The sequence below is a fragment of the Cynocephalus volans genome, chromosome 11 (genome assembly GCF_027409185.1).
Source record: "Cynocephalus volans isolate mCynVol1 chromosome 11, mCynVol1.pri, whole genome shotgun sequence".
Classification (NCBI taxonomy): Eukaryota; Metazoa; Chordata; class Mammalia; order Dermoptera; family Cynocephalidae; genus Cynocephalus; species Cynocephalus volans.
In genome coordinates this window covers 46,036,136-46,052,456 of record NC_084470.1, presented here as the reverse complement: position 1 = coordinate 46,052,456, position 16,321 = coordinate 46,036,136, and positions in this window count along the sequence as shown.

Below are 16,321 nucleotides of genomic sequence, written 5' to 3'. Positions count from 1 at the left end.
ACCATATCCTGCACCCTGTGTGTGCACTGTCTGGATGGCCAGATGACCTGTAGATATATATTGATAAGATTTTCACACTGAAGCCTGCAAAGCCACTACATTAGGTGTGGGGCCCAGAAAGAGGGGTCATTATTCCTCACATCCATTTACTGAGAAATAGAGGGGTCCTCACACAGAAAATAGAAACTGAGGAGGCTTTCATGTCTCTGGCTGTTTTCCCTTGGATGTAGATCTGATCATTTAGGAGAGTGCAGATGAAACAGGCCGGCCTGCTCTTCACTACTGCTCTGCACAGAGCATTGCCCTCTGTCCCAGCTCATTGTGTCTTTCTGCCTGCAACAATCTCTATTTCCTCTACCAATGGAAAATTACTTCTTTTGAGAAGCCTGATCCTCCAACTCCCTTGGCCCAGGAAGAATTAATCTTTTTTTTTTTTTTCTTTTGTGCTCTCTCTCTCAACACTGTTCTGTATTATAACCAAGTGTTTACAAAGAGGCAGTGTCATATTGTGGGGAAAGCTTTGAAACAGGAGTTCCATGACCTGGATTTTGGAGCTGCCACTTACTAGCTCTGTGATCTTAAATAAGGCCCTTGTTCTCATCTGTAAAATGCAGATAACACTTCCCTCACCTGCTTTGCAAACAGGGCTAAATGAGATGTTTATGAAAGTGCTTGTAAATTCTCAAGCCTAGAGCCTGGTTGGTGGTTTTTGTTTTTGTTTGATTGGTTGGTTTTTGTTTCATTTTGGTTTTTTCTTCTCCCCCTAGATGGTGAGGGTGGAGATTTGTCTTAGGGGCTTTATACTCCACTTAGAGCCTGCAGAGAGTCTGCTACAGTGCTCAATGGGAGTGGGTTCTCAATAGATGTTTATTGAAATTTTAAAAACACAACTGAGAAAGCTGGCATCACTCACCTCTGGCACACAAGATTTAATCACCACACGTCTCTCTTTCCCTCCCTGCATGTGTGTGTGTGTGAGTGTGCATGTGTGCTTATGTGTGTATTCCATCCCTAATATCATCATTTTTTTCTGAACTGTGGCATCCCTGATCTGCAGAGGAATTCTGAGGTTGATTGACAGAGCCGGTTTGTACTGTCAGCAGTTTTTTGGTTTTGGGGTTTTTTTCCATCTGGACCTGCTGTGGCTGGCCCTGAACCTTTCAAACTGGTGCAGACCCAAGTAGATGTACAGGCTCTGGAAAGTAGCACAAGCAAGACCTGAGGGAGACAGATCCCCCAGCTAGGTGGGTCAGCCCAGAGCCAGGTTCCATGAGTCTCAGCACAGCCTGCACACCAGACTTCTGTGCCCAGGAGGGAACAGGATTCCCAAACATTCAGTCACTCATTTCTAACATTCTCTTTGGAGTAATATGGAGAAATCACTGGGACTGTGCAAAGCAGAAAGTTTTCCAATTCAGAACCACATCCCAAAGAATAACAATTCCAAGGTGGGTGTTTGTATAAGTGAATAATCTACAAGATGCAATATACAATTTTCTGTGTGAATGACTTTAGACCAAGGATGATTCTTGTCCAACACACTGATACAAATTCATGGTGAAGCTAAAAAAAAATTGAAGTTACTGAGATAGACCTGGATTCTAATATTGGTTCCACATGTGTGTCCGTAGGTAGATTGTTTAAGCCCTCGCCTCTTCCATCCCATTCCATAAATGTTTATGAAGCACCTTCCATGACCTAAGTAATTACTGCACTAGACACTAGGGATAGACTAGAATAAGACACAATCACAACATGAAGTTACCTGCAGTCTAATGAATGATTATCAGTAAAAGTGTCTACCCAGACATACAGTAGGTGCTCATTCTATGATACATTTTTTCTGTTTATCCTGTCTCCTTTATCACAATGCCAGGCTGTTACCTCAAACAATTCTATTAAATCTTTATTTCTTTAATTTAGGAGTCCAAACTTTTCATCATTCAAACTCATTTTTACTGAGTCACGTCTCCCCCATGAATCATATCTCTGATAGATTTTTGAATAACAAATATTTGGTATTTATAAATTATTCGTCAGCACATGTTAATTCAAATTACTACACTGAGTTGATAGAATTAAAGTTCAAACAAAGAAACTTGATTTATCTGTTAAATGGCTACTCCTCAGTATTTTTTAAACTTGAAAATAGCCCAAGGATATCCTTTACTATCTACACAGAATCTTGGAGTCCGGGTACCCTACACAGAATCTTGGAGTCCGGGTACCTTAGACACCACCACTATCTGTGGCTTTGTTCCCTAGTAATATACATTCATCACTGTAAAAGGCAACCCTTCATCCTATCATTTGCCTACACCTTGGTGTGAATCCATTTGCCTGAAAGCAAACTTTGATGGGGCAAAAGAGATTATACCAGGTTAGGAACAGGAGTTAACTTCAGAGCTCTCATATTAGGGGACAGGACAAAGAGCTGGTAGTGTAACTCTACGTAAAAACAAATGTTACAAATTTTAGTTTTCCCCATGGCCAGCTCTGTGAAGAATTTACTGAAGAAATTCAGACATTACTATTCAGATGAGTTGCTTATGCTTCTCCAAAAAGTAACCACAATCACATTTACCACTCTAAGGCATTGCCCATTATTAAAAAAAAAAAAAAAAAAAAAAAAAAAATCCTTCAGAAGAAAAGCTTATATGTACAAAACAGAAGATATATGGGTCTGCGCTTTTCCATATGTATTTCTGAGGCTTATCAAGAAGCATATAATGTTAAGACTGAGGATCTCCCTGCCTAAAACATCATCACCCCATCATGGCACGACAGGAATGACAAATACAGGTAGACATTAAATGAAGTCTCCTTGAATGTTAATGGTGTGGAGAGCACAATTTGAAGAGAAGAACTGAAAAAAGACATGCAAAGTCCCCATGATGGCCTTACCTTCCTTCAAGAAGATTTTATTTAGAGATGTATTTTCCCCCAAGTCATAGTCCAGTAAAAATTACCCTCCCATTATCCCAGGCAGGAAAGAAAGTTAGGGTTTGTTGTTAACCATGGAGTTGATTCCCCAACTTTTAATGCTTGTACATAGCCTTCTGGTTAGAACAGTAAGAAAGTCTAGGTTAGGTATTACCAACTAGCTCCTAGTTGTTTCCGCTTGTGCAGGAAAGTGGTGAAGTTCATCTTTTTCAAGGACAAGGTAACCAACTCTAGGCATATGTACAGCCCAGTTATGACTAATAAGAAGCTCATGTGAGACTGTGAGAAGACAACAGGAAACAGATAAACCCATAATGTCCCGGAGGAGTCAATATACAATACTCCAAACTCTGAATCCCCCTTTTACAGAGCTGCTTATGATACTTTATGCTATTGAAAAAAAACTGAATTAATTTTTACGGTCTATTTTAGACACAAAATTTTAAAAGAAACTCACCTTTTAGTTTCTTCTGTAAAATGTAAGTAATTTGTATTTATCAGGCTTCTTACTTTCTTCTCTATCAAAACAATATGATACCTGAGAAAGAGGTATAGAGAGTAGACTGGGGCATAACATATTCTCAATATTTTTTAACTGTATTTTCAGTAGAGAAATTTTCAGTGAAACTAATTTCAATAACATTCTACTAATCTTTTTTTTTCTAATTTTTTCCTTTTTAAAAAGTTTTCTTTTACAGTTAAGCCAAAATGTTTGTGAAGGTCCTTTTAAATTCAAAGAAAATGAAGTCAGGCGTTTTCAGTGCAGAGAGCAATTCCAGACCCAGTAGGGGAGTGCTTATGACTGAACAAAAACTCTTCTCGCACACAAAATGTGAGCTCCCTGCCTGGGTTCACACATTAATGACCATAAACTCATTATTATACATGCCTCCAAAGCTGAGGTTCTCTCCTCTCCTAACCTGCTCTGAACAGCAGATGTCAAAATGTTAACCATGGGACCACAGGTGTGGCTGAAGTTGTTTTTCTTGAGGTCTTTTCTACATCACTCGTCTGAGTCCTGTGATCCAGGCAACACAAACAAGATTACCCAGAGGCTTTAATTGATACCTGCATAATCTTCACTCCCATTAACAAAATCACAAACCTTCCCAGGAGTGCATCTTTTACCTCCTCCTATGTTAGAGAATATTGATAGTAGCTTTCCAAGTGTCAAATGGCCTATAACTTCTGGTTCTGTCTCTAATTTTATTCTATGAGCACTATGTGTTCTCTAAGGACTGGAATCTTGGAGTCTGGGGGGGAAATTTAATTTGGAAAAGCGTGAACTTGCTGGAGAGAGAGAGAGACTTAGTTTCAAATCCCAAGTAAAAACCCCTTAAAAAGTGTCTGATGGTAAGCAAGTCATTGAAAATCCTTCAACCTCAGTTTTCTCATTATGAAGTAGAAGGAAAATTATCTTATAGAAGTGTTGGCAGAAGTGGGAGACATGAACAATCTGTGGAAAGGGCTTTGGCATTATGAAAGTTGCCAGAATCAAAACGGAGCCACATGTATTAAAACCACTGGAAAATAGAGCCAGGGAAAGGCCATAAAGGGGGAAGTTCTTATGCACTTATGTCTAAAAGCAAGAACTATCACAAAATATTCTGCAAAGCCACAACCTTGCACAAAGGCCATCACAACCTTATGCAAAAAATACTTCTGAGAGGACATCTGCGCAGCAACTGTCTGTCCAACCTCAGACTGAGGTCACCCTTGTTATTAATCCTCATTGCCAAGGATAATAATTCCAAAACAGTTATGTAATCCTCCATCATTCTTCCTTTTAAAACCTTTGTCTTCCTTTACCTCCCTAAATTCATATTCCCATTGCAATGTTCTATTCTAAATTAAACTCATTTTCAGGGGCTGCTCGCTCGCAGCCAGAGACGCTGCTTTTTTTCCGGGTTCGGAGCCGTTCCTGATGCTTTAGGCTGCCGGATGTCTGATCTCCGGATAACTGAGGCGTTTCTGTACATGGATTATCTGAGAATGTCTGAATGTATCCAGATCTCATTTGCTGTTTGTAGAATTGGCATTTACACGTTGGTCAGGTATGGATGAACTCTGGGCCAGAGAGGTGCACAAGAGCACTGCTTAGGACTTCCCTTTGGAACATCAGGATGGCGGCGGCTGCGGCGGCTGGCGCGGAGTAGCTGAGGTGGAAAAGGTGGCCACTGGGCCTCAGGCAGCCGGGAAACTTGTGGACCTTCCTCTGGCCATCTCTTAAGGGAGGACTGCTGCTGCTGGCCGGTCGTGGGAGCTCAACGCCACTTTGCCCCCGGCAGGAGAGGCTGCCTCATTTACCGGCAACAGCTTTGAAGTGTGGAGCAGGAAAAGAACTGATTCTTAGCTGCAAAAGCGAGTCTTGAAACAGGGAACACGGCGCCAGGGCTGCTGTGGATGCAGCCAGGATCCCGGAGGCTGGGGCCGCACTGAAGGCGGCCAGCTGCCCTATTCAGGATTCGAGGTTTCAGGCCGGCATTAAAGAAGATTCCTGGGAGCGCCCGAGCGGCGCCGCGACTGAACAGCCCGAGGCGGCAGCGCCGAGAACACGGAAGGCAACAAACCAGAGACAGAGCGAGCGCCCGACCTGGCACAGCACTGTGAGTGATCCCTGGCACAGCTCTGTGAGTGATCCCTGCCCACCCGGCTCCCGCCTGCACCACCAGGCCACTCACTGCCCCAGTGCTGCCTCCATTTTCCCAGGTGCGGGCAGCTCCGCCCTGATCGGCCATCACTGAGCCCATTTGCTTGGCCTGGCGCGGGGCTTTCCGGACCCTGCGGGCCGGCCTCCTCTCCCACTCCCTCCGCGGTTCTCTGGCAGGGCTGGGGGTGTGGGGCGTCCCGACCAGTGTTGGGAGGGCTAGGAAATACGGGCGGGCCGACTGTCACTCCACCACACCCTGGACTCCGGCCCGGTAAACTTCCTGTTACTGGGAGGCAGATACCATCTCTGCGACCACCAGTTTGGAAAAAAGCCTAATGAATTTCTGGTTGGGAATAGTGTGGTAGGAGAGTTCCCAGGTCCGCTAGAACCTGCCAGAGAGCAGGCTGCAGGCGGGCAATAGACTCGGTTTATACTGGGGGGATACAAAGGTGAACAAGACCCGAGAAAGATCTACACAGTGCTACAAAGGCACCCAGAGAGACCGGTCGTCTGTGCCTAGCAGAAACCTGGTAGACTTCCTGGGCGAGGCGGTGCTGAGCAGGGTCTTGAAGGCCCAGCTGATAGACGAGGGGTGCAGAAGACACACCCCAGCCCAGCACAGTGTGCACAGAGGGGGGAGACGTGCGGCCAGGGAGGCGGAGACTCGACAGAAACCACACACCCGGTGGGGTCGCCACTGCACGATCTAACAGCCTGGGCCAGAGCACACGGAACAGGGAGAAGTCCTGTACAGAAAGTGAAAGCTCAACAGAGATCACACACCCTGTGGTGCGTGATCCACCAGCCCAGCAGAGTACAAGCTGACCAGAAAGGTGGATCCCCGGAGAAGCCCAAGACCCGAGGCAACCACACACACAAGACACTAGAGGCCAACTGAGCAGTCACGGCGGGAGCCATACCAAATTGGCAACCACAGCAACATCCTAGTTAGTCATTAGTCTCAAACCGGTGGACTGTGAAACCCCCTGCCACAATGAATAAACACCAAAAAAAAGACACCAGAAATACAAAAAATCAAGAAAGTACACCACCAAAAGTTAATAAATCTCATACTCTAGATCCTATAGAACAAGAAGCCCTTGAAATAACTGACAAGGAATTTCGAGTGATAATTCTAAGGAAACTGAATGAGATACAAGAAAACTCAGCTAGACATCATGATGAAATGAGGAAAAGTATACAGGATCTGAAAGAGGAAATATACAAGGAAATCAATGTCCTGAAAAAAAATGTAGCAGAACTTGCTGAACTGAAGAAGTTATTCAGCGAAATAAAAAACACAACGGAGAGTTTAACCAGCAGGCTTGTCGAAGTTGAAGAGAGAACCTCTGAACTTGAAGATGGGCTGTTTGAAATAACACAAGCAGACAAAAAGAAAGAAAAAAGAATCAAGGACATGGAAGAAAATCTGAGAGAGATATCAGACAACCTCAAGCGCTCAAATATCCGAGTCATGGGTATTCCAGAAGGGGAGGAAAATGGAGATTCCATTGAAAACATATTCAACAAAATAGTGGCAGAAAACTTCCCAGGTATAGGAAAAATCACAGATCTTCAGATCCAGGAAGCTCAACGATCTCCAAATGTATTCAACCCAAAAAGGCCTTCTCCAAGACATGTCATAGTCAAATTGGCAAAACTCAGAGACAAAGAGAGAATCTTAAAAGCTGCAAGAGAGAAGCGTCAAATCACCTATAAGGGAGCCCCAATCAGGTTAACATCAGACTTTTCATCACAAACCCTAAAAGCTAGAAAGGAATGGGATGATATTTTCAAAATACTAAAAGACAAAGATTGCCAGCCAAGAATACTCTACCCTGCAAGGCTATCCTTCCGAAATGAGGGGCAAATAGTATATTTCTCAGACAAACAAAAACTGCGGGAGTTCACTACCACAAGACCACCCTTACAAGAAATCCTCAAGGGAGTACTGGGTTTGGTTCCTGAAAAATAACTACCACTGCCATAAAAACCTAAGAAAAATCTAAACCCGCTAGTACAATAAAAATGGCATTCATGAAGAGAAAACAAGCTAACAAAAACACTATCTACAACCTAAGGAACCAACAAACAAAGAAACCAAACAGTAAATCAGAAAGCAAGGAACAAAAGACACCTAAGACAACCAAACAACCAATAAAATGCTAGGAATAAATCAACACCTTTCAATAACAACTCTTAATGTTAAAGGCTTAAATTCCCCAATTAAAAGACACAGACTGGCTGACTGGATCAAAAAGCAGGACCCAACTATATGCTGCCTACAAGAGACCCACCTCACCCATAAAGATTCACACAGACTAAGAGTGAAAGGATGGAAAAAGATTTACCATGCAAACAGAAAAGAAAAACGAGCTGGAGTGGCTATTCTTATATCTGACAAAATAGACTTTAAACTAAAAACCATAAAAAGAGACAATGAGGGACACTACTTAATGATAAAAGGACTGATCCATCAAGAAGACATAACAATCATAAATATGTACGCACCCAATGTTGGAGCAGCCAGATTTATAAAACAAACTCTATTAGACCTACAGAAGGTAATCGACACTAATACCATAATAGCAGGGGACCTGAACACTCCACTGTCAATATTAGACAGATCATCTAGGCAAAGAATCAGTAGAGAAACACAAGATCTAAACAAGACTCTAGACCAATTGGAATTGGCAGATATCTACAGAACATTCCACCCAACAACCTCAGAATATTCATTCTTCTCATCAGCACATGGATCATTCTCCAGGATAGATCACATATTAGGTCACAAATCAAGTCTCAATAAATTCAAAAAAATTGGAATTATCCCATGTATCTTCTCAGACCACAATGGATTAAAACTAGAAATTAATAACAAACAAAACTCTGGAAACTATACAAACACATGGAAATTAAACAGCATTCTACTTAATGACATATGGGTCCAAGAAGAAATCAAGCAGGAAATCAAAAAGTTTATTGAAACTAATGAAAACAATGATACATCATACCAAAACCTGTGGGATACTGCAAAAGCAGTATTGAGGGGAAAATTTATTGCATTAAATGCTCACTTCAGAAGAATGGAAAGATGGCAAGTGAACAACCTAACACTTCACCTTAAAGAACTAGAAAAACAAGAACAATCCAATCCTAAAGTTAGCAGACGGAAAGAAATCATTAAGATCAGAGCAGAACTGAATGAAATTGAAAACCAAAAAACAATTCAAAAGATCAATGAATCAAAAAGTTGGTTTTTTGAAAAGATAAATAAAATTGACAAACCATTAGCATGGCTAACAAAAAAAAGAAGAGAGAAGACTCAAATAACAAAAATTAGAAATGAAAAAGGCGATATTACAACTGATTCATCTGAAATACAAGGAATCATTCGAGACTACTATAAACAACTATATGCCAACAAATTTGAAAATCTGGAGGAAATGGATAAATTTCTGGACACACACAAGCTCCCAAAACTGAACCATGAAGACGTAGAAAATTTGAACAGACCAATAACAATAAAGGAGATTGAAGCTGTTATCAGAAGGCTCCCAACAAAGAAAAGCCCAGGACCAGATGGATTCACAGCAGAATTTTACCAAACATTCAAAGAGGAATTGACACCGATTCTTTACAAACTATTCCAAAAGATTGAAACGGACGCAAATCTCCCAAACTCATTCTATGAAGCAAACATCATCCTGATACCAAAACCAGGTAAAGATATAACCAAAAAAGAAAACTACAGGCCGATATCCTTGATGAATATAGATGCAAAAATCCTCACTAAAATACTAGCAAACAGAATACAGCAACACATACGAAAAATTATTCATCACGATCAAGTGGGATTCATCCCAGGGATGCAAGGTTGGTTCAACATACGCAAATCAATAAATGTGATACACCATATTAATAAACTCAAACACAAGGACCATATGATCATCTCTATAGATGCTGAAAAAGCATTTGATAAAGTTCAGCACTCATTCATGACAAAGACCCTCTATAAGTTAGGTATAGAGGGAAAGTATCTCAACATAATTAAAGCCATATATGACAAACCCACTGCCAATATCATCCTGAATGGGGAAAAGCTGAAAGCTTTTCCTTTAAGAACAGGCACTAGACAAGGATGCCCACTCTCACCACTTCTATTCAACATAGTGTTGGAAGTACTAGCCAGAGCAATCAGAGAAGAGAAGGAAATAAAGGGCATCCAGATTGGAAAAGATGAAGTCAAACTGTCCCTGTTTGCAGATGACATGATCCTATATATCGGACAGCCTAAAACCTCTACAAAAAAACTGTTGGAATTGATAAATGATTTCAGCACAGTAGCAGGATACAAAATCAACACAGAAAAATCAGTAGCATTTCTTTTCTCCAATAGTGAACATGCAGAAGGAGAAATCAAGAAAGCCTGCCCATTTACAATAGCCACCAAAAAAATAAAATACTTAGGAATTGAGTTAACCAAGGATGTGAAAAATCTCTATAATGAGAACTACAAACCACTGCTGAGAGAAATTAGAGAGGATACAAGAAGATGGAAAGATAATCCATGCTCTTGGATTGGAAGAATCAACATAGTGAAAATGTCCATACTACCCAAAGTGATATACAAATTCAATGCAATCCCCATCAAAATTCCAAAGACATTTTTCTCAGAAATGGAAAAAACTATTCAGACATTTATATGGAACAATAAAAGACCACGAATAGCCAAAGCAATGCTCAGCAAAAAAAATAAAGCTGGAGGCATAACACTACCTGACTTTAAGCTATACTACAAAGCTATAATAACCAAAACAGTATGGTACTGGCATAAAAACAGACACACTGACCAATGGAATAGAACAGAGAATCCAGAAATCAACCCACACACTTACTGCCATCTGATCTTTGACAAAGGCACCAAGCCTATTCAGTGGCGAAGGGACTGCCTCTTCAGCAAGTGGTGCTGGGATAACTGGATATCGATATGCAGGAGAATGAAACTAGATCCATACCTCTCACCATATACTAAAATCAACTCAAAATGGATTAAGGATTTAAATATACACCCTGAGACAATAAAACTTCTTAAAGAAAACATAGGAGAAACACTTCAGGAAATAGGACTGGGCACAGACTTCATGAATACTACCCCAAAAGCACGGGCAACCAAAGGAAAAATAAACAAATGGGATTATATCAAACTAAAAAGCTTCTGCACAGCAAAAGAAACAATTAAAAGAGTTAAAAGACAACCAACAGAGTGGGAGAAAATATTTGCAAAATATACATCTGACAAAGGATTAATATCCAGAATATATAAGGAACTCAAACAACTTTACAAGAAGAAAACAAGCAACCCAATTAAAAAATGGGCAAAAGAGCTAAGTAGGCATTTCTCTAAGGAAGATATCCAAATGGCCAACAGACATATGAAAAAATGCTCAACATCACTCAGCATCCGGGAAATGCAAATCAAAACCACATTGAGATACCATCTAACCCCAGTTAGGATGGCTAAAATCCAAAAGACTGTGAACGATAAATGCTGGCGAGGCTGCGGAGAAAAAGGAACTCTCATACATTGTTGGTGGGACTGCAAAATGGTGCAGCCTCTATGGAAAATGGTATGGAGGTTCCTTAAACAATTGCAGATAGATCTACCATACGACCCAGCCATCCCACTGTTGGGAATATACCCAGAGGAATGGAAATCATCAAGTCGAAGGTATACCTGTTCCCCAATGTTCATCGCAGCACTCTTTACAATAGCCAAGAGTTGGAACCAGCCCAAATGCCCATCGTCAGATGAGTGGATACGGAAAATGTGGTACATCTACACAATGGAATACTACTCAGCTATAAAAACGAATGAAATACTGCCATTTGCAACAACATGGATGGACCTTGAGAGAATTATATTAAGTGAAACAAGTCAGGCACAGAAAGAGAAATACCACATGTTCTCACTTATTGGAGGGAGCTAAAAATTAATATATAAATTCACACACACACATACACACACACACACAAACCGGGGGGGGGAAGAAGATATAACAACCACAATTATTTGAAGTTGATACAACAAGCAAACAGAAAGGACATTGTCGGGGGGGAGGGGGGGAGGGAGAAGGGAGGGAGGTTTTGGTGATGGGAAGCAATAATCAGCTACAATGTATATCGACAAAATAAAATTAAAAATAAAAAAAATTAAAAAAATAAAAAATAAAAAAAACAAACAAAAAAAAAAAAAAAAAAAAATCTCATGTTTTCCATATCTTTCATACTTCTGTGGGCAGAGAGAAATTTGCAATTTGTAAGAAATTTAAAATTAATAGAATTAAGAGAGAGCTTTGGTCTTTATTGTATATTTGCTCTGGCGGGCCTGTTGGTTAAGAAAATCTCAGGGCAACTTTTTATTCTCTACCATACCTCTGTCCCCAGATTATGTGACAATGAAGCCTCATTTTAATGTATACAGAATTTGTTAAGACTGAAATTCTTTGTTTTAGATTTTTATTTAGCAGAGAATTCTTGGATTTTTCTGGTGATGTTTTATACCCCTAGAGTGGACTCCAACATGATCCTCTCAAATACATTTTATGTACTCTTTTGGTGATGAATATTTTATCTCTGGCAAAGACTTTCTCTAATTTGTCCTTGAACAATTCCCTTGAGGACCTTTGTATTCAATATTATTGTAATTATAAAATCAATTTTAACACTAAAAAAAATAAATAAATAAAAAAAATAATAATAAATTAAACTCATTTTTCTTTTAGATAGCCTCTCTTTTCAATTGCTATTTAGATTGACAGCATAGTACTTGCATAAGAAATACTTTGGATAGATTTATATTTTAGCCCCAATTTTTTGTTCCCTCCCTGATTCCACACTTTTTGTCATGTGATTTAGTAGTCCTTTTTCACCCAAAGCAGAATTAACTTGTTTGTTCCTAAATTTTGGTCTAAGTCATGTGACTTGCTTTGGCCAATGAAACTTGTGTCCAGGTGACAGTATGCCAATTCCAAACCTATAGGCATTAAGAAGAAACACTTGTTCTGTTATCTCTCTTGTGCTTCTCATCACCACGAGAAGAGCTTTCCCAGATATTCAGCCTGGGCTCTGGAATGAACATATACAGAGCAGACCTGAGCCCAATCTGTAGTGAGGAACTAAGCCCAGTCAGACTAACAGGTAAATCACAGTTGCCCCACCAAACCTGGCCCAGTCTTAGCCAAACCATAAATGAGTGAGAATAAATTATCATTATCATTATTATTATAAGTCACTGAGTTTGGAGACAGCTTCTTACACAGAAATAGCTGAATAATGCAATACTCAAAAAAAATGGGTTTCTGGTTTAAAATAACATTTGGCTCTCAGCCCCAATACTTTTCTAACTGTCTTCTCACTGAAACATCAATGAAAATATAGCAAGAGGTGAAAAAAAATCACACTATCAAAAAAAACAGCCTAAAAGGCAATCCATGAATCTGGAAAGAGCAGATATAATCCAGAGAAAACTCCATCTAAAAACTAATAAACAGAACTGAATATTAAAGAGCAATTTTTCTGTACTTTCTGTCCCCACTGTCAACTATCCTATAATAAAGGCAGGATATTTACCCCCTCTCTACCCTCTCCTCAAATGTTCCACAACAAAGTGCCATTTTTCTAAATCCAAGATAAGACTGTAATGCCAAGAAATTACCTAAACAAGAATTATGGCAATATGTCTCTGCAAAAACTGCATGTCTGGGGCTTCATGAGCTCTATAAGAAAAGTACCATAGGCAGGATCAGAGGCAAGGAGTCCCCTGATAGCAGTGTATTCTAGAAATTGTGGATTTTCATATACAACATTCAGGTCCCAATAGTGTGGGTAAGAAACAAAGACACCACCCTAATAAAGAAGGTAAAATCCTGCAAGAAATGAGAACTTGAACTATCAACTATGCATATATATCTTCCCTTTATCTGAACATCTATGATGAACTCAACTACTGCACAAGTGGACAGAGAATGCAGCCAAAAGCTCAGCTGTTAAAAAAGGCTGGCTTGATAGAAAATATAATTGAGAAAGAGATCCTATGTTATGACAGCAATATCTAACAAAATTACACAAGCATTTTCCATTTGATTCACTTGTCCCATATCTTAGAATCTACCCTGTGGATACTCCTCCAAAATACTAACCAATATGCATTCAAGATTATTTAGAAGACTTGTTAAATAAAATAAGGTATCTCCATCCAGTAGAGTGCTCTGCTACCATACCAAAAAAATGAGGAAAGTCTCTAGGTGCTGATGTAGTGATGTCCAAGTTATATTGTTAAGTGACAAACGCAGGATTCAAAATGATATATTGAGTAGGATACCTTCTGTGTAAGAAAAAAACACAGGAAATAACAGGCACACAGATGATTGTCTTTGTCAAAAGAAATACTGGAAGGATAAGCCACAACTAGTAAAAATGGTTACCTGTAGAAGTCAGAGATAATGAGACGAGCAATGGAGTGAACAGGAGGAGGCTGAAAACAAGAATTTTCTGAGTATTTGTTCCGATATACTTCACACTCTCGGACCATATTAATGTTTTACACATTGAAAAGTAAATAAATGAAGTTAAACATAAAAGGAAAAAAACACTCAAATTTGAAAATTTCAAATAGAAACATTTCAACTGACATTTGAAAACAATATTTGGACTGTACATCCTATAGAATAATATAACAACAAAGTGCAAAGTATAGGCCTTTTTTTAGGATCCTGATTCAAGCAATCCAATGCAAAAGAGATTTTGAGACAATCAGGAAATTTCTGAGTATAAAATAGGAATGAGATGATAATAAAGACTTATTTTCATTAAATGTTGTAATGGCATGGTGGTTACATGTGAAAAGTTCTTATCAGTTAGAGATGCATAATGAACTATTTAAGAATGAATTTATATGATATTTGGGAATTGCTTTGAAAGCTGTCAACAAGGTAAAAAATAATGTGGTTGGGATGCGGGGAAAAATGAGTAGAGCAAATGAGATTAGCAAAATACAGATAACTGTTAAAACTAGGTAGTGAGTACATGCAGATTCACTTATTAATCCAAGTACTTTTAAAATGTGTGTGTGAAAATGTCTGTAATAAAAAATCTTACATAAAAATGTCATTAAGTACGGGAGGGTATCATTCTTGAAAAAGGAGATTAAAAAAATATAACAAAGTGCAATATGTAATATATGAAACTTGATTCGATCCTCTTTTGAAAAAACAGCTATAAAAGACATTTTGAGAATAATTGGGAAAATATGAATGTGTACCAGCTCATAGTAGGGAATTATTCTTAATTCTTTAAAGTAAGATAATGATATTGAGCTTATATATGGATTCTTAAGAGAATTAGGCTGAAATATTTAGGGATGAAGTGTTGTGATGTATGCAATTTAATTTCAAATGGTTCAGCAAACATATTATAACATGTGTATCAACCTTTTCCCTATCACTTAAGATGTTCATAATAAAAACTTGGGGAAAATATTAATAAGTCTAACAAGAAATTGAAAACAATTTTAAAACTTTCAGAACATAAATGTAGTTATTAAATAAATGGAAAGATATCCATTATACTGACACACACAAAAAAAACGCAGAACTGTAAAGGTGCCAATTCTCTCTAAACTATTTTTAAATGTGAATCTAAATAAAATAACAATAGTAGTGGTGGTGGTGGTGGTTACTATGGAGATGGGCATTGGGGAGTGAGAGGAGAGGGAACCTGGAAAAGGTAATGCTCTCATAACTGGCTTGTAGGAGTAAAAATTAGTTCAACCATTTAAGAAAACTATTTGGCAACAGGTAGTAAGTTTGAAGGTATGCGTGCCCAATGCCCAGCAATCCTTCTCCTTGGGAAACTTTTACATATACGCACCAGAAAGAAATACTCAAGAATGGTCATAGCAATAGTGACAACATTTTACAAAAAGACCTGGAAACAGTCCAAATGCCAATGAACATAATATATAAATAAATTGTGATCTATTTAAGTAATGGAATACAAACAGAAATAAAAATTAACATAGATGAATACCATGAACATAATTGGGTAAAACGCCAAGTCAAGAAGAATTCATTCAATATAATTTAATGGACACACAATTTAAAAACAGGTAAAGCTAAATAATCTATTGTCATATATGTAAATATGTAGACACATGTTGAAAATACAGTGTTTACATCTGGGAATGAGATTGAAAAAAGCATACAGAAACTTCTAAGTGCTACATCTAAGTAATGGTCTGTTTTTCAGGCTTGTGGAGTCACAGGTGTTGATTTTGCATTATTTATTATTTACACTTATGATAAAATATTTATTTATATTATTCAGTCTTTAAAATCTTTTTAAATTATATTAAAATTCACTAATCCAGAATGTATGCAAGGGTTCTTCAAAAAGTTTGTGGAAAAACAGAATTGAAAGATAACGTGAATCTTTCCACGAACTTTTTGAAGTACCCTCATGTCTTTAACCAGTAAAATAATGAAATATATGGGTAATGAAAGAAGATAGACCAAATTAGTGAAAAGAATTATAAGCTATAGCAATTAACAGTAATCTGATGCAGGAGAAGGAATAGCAAGAAAAGTAAATGGAAGAATCCAGTGAGTCCATAAATGACATTAAAATTATGTGGGAATTCAGATTATGATAACGTTGGCATATTTTACC